Raw genomic sequence first — 2,060 nt, 5'->3', positions numbered from 1 at the left:
CACAATAAATAAACAAGATATCTAATGAACAAAATAAACTGATGAATAAAATAGAACCAGAGGCATGGAAATATGGAACTGACTGATGAATCTCAGCAAAAGAGGGGCAAGGGAGAGATTAGCCAAAGAACTTATATGCATACATGCATTACACATGGACACAGACAATAGGGTGGTGAAGACCTGGGGTGGAGTGGGATCCAGGTGGAGGGGTGCAAGGTGCCAAAAAGAGAGTCATCTGTAATACTCTCAACAATAAAGATTTAAAAAAAGAAAAAAGAAGCATTTACCATCCAAATTTACCAGAATCACCCAACTCCAAGGAAGCTAGCCTTACCAGTATCTCAGCCCCCTGCACATTCCTGCCTCAGGCTCTGTCTAACCTTTTATCATCCCCACCCTGGAATATCCTGCCTTTTCCTTCACTCACCTTAGCAATCTTTGAAGGCCCAACTTAAGTGCCACTTCTGCCATGAAACTTGTCTTTACCACCCTGACTCTGGCATCTGCCTCTCTCTGATCCCCACAGTACCTGGCACATGGTGCAGGGCTGTATTCTCACCTTCCCTGCTCTGTTTCACATGCACAAGCCTCACCTCTCTAACAATCCAGCAGGTACTTGAGGGCAGGGATCAGAGTACCTGTTTCCTCCTTCTTTCCTTCCTGATCTGTCAAAACCCTTCTTAGTCTTTAAGATTCAACCAGAAATCATCCCTCTCCTCAATTCTGGTAAAATGAATGGCTCCGTTATCATTTGGCCTTCGAGCTCTATAGTAACACAGGCCCTCTCTCAAGAACAGTGCTTTTGATATTCGTTTCTTCTAATACTTGCTGAATTAAATTACTGAATTGAGAATTTAGTTTGTAGATTTGTTGCTGCGTGAAATCATTGTAACTTTATGCCTACTGTCACAATCCATAGCTTCTAAACCACATGGCACTTTTCATATTGTTAAGGACAGAATACAGTAGATCCTCGGGTTATGTCGGAGATCCGTTCCTATGGCAGGCGCAAGTCAGAACCCACCTACATAAGCACCTATGTCACTCACATGGAGCCATACACAGCAGTAATGAAGTGAAACAGTAAAAAATAAAATAAAAGAAAGATAAATAAATAATAATAATAAAAACCATAAAGCACAGATGTACATTCGTCGAAATAACGGAACTTTTTTTAAAATAAAAGAATGGGAGATGGCGATGTAACCACAGAACGACGTACATCGAGTCCGACGTATCCCGAGGACTGTCTGTATAGCCAAGCTCCTCAGGAAGCCTGAATTTATGAATACCACTGTCCCACATACAAAGTGTCTATTGTAATATTAAGGAGAGCAGGTGAAGGCACCTAAGCTGTAGACACCCCTAGGACCCTGGTGTCATAAGAGGACAGAAGAAGGGAAGCAAAGGATACACTACTGAAAATCTGAGCCAAGCAATTTGAAATTGACAACAGTGTGAGAACCCTCTGGTTTGTGGTTTGGAGACTCCAAAGTTTCTCCAATATCTGTGGGGCAGCCTCTGCCAAAGTGGCAGATTAGAGGGAACAGCGGGTAGTCCTAAGAAAGGCTGCTGTCCTCACATGTTTCTCCTTCCCCATTGTCACTGCCTTTGAGGTGTGGGCTACCCCAAGAGGAAGCCCTTCCTAAGGGCTGAACCAGTCACCCTTTAAAGATGATTCTCACTCAAAAGTGGCTCAAAAAACAAAGCTGAAAAGATGTAACTGGAAGACTGGAACTATTTGAACTAAGGAAAATCTTAAAGTTGAGGGTTTAGAAGATATATCCTCCCAAGAAAACGGGTCATCTTTTTCAATCAGCTTTGCATTGATGGCAAATAAATTTTGCTGTTCAATATTCAATTCATACCTATTTTACCCAAGCCTAGATAGTCAACAGATTTTTATCCAACGATTTCTAAATCTTTTGAGTGTTAAATGATCTGAATTGTGTTCACCCAAAATTTATATGTTGAAATCCTAACCCTGAGCACTTCAGAATGTGATTGTATTGGGAGATAGGGTTTTATTAAGTTAAAATGAAGCTGTTAGGGGAGGG

This window comes from Myotis davidii, unplaced genomic scaffold (assembly GCF_000327345.1).
Source record: "Myotis davidii unplaced genomic scaffold, ASM32734v1 scaffold119, whole genome shotgun sequence".
Classification (NCBI taxonomy): Eukaryota; Metazoa; Chordata; class Mammalia; order Chiroptera; family Vespertilionidae; genus Myotis; species Myotis davidii.
Note: the sequence above shows the minus strand (reverse complement) of the source record.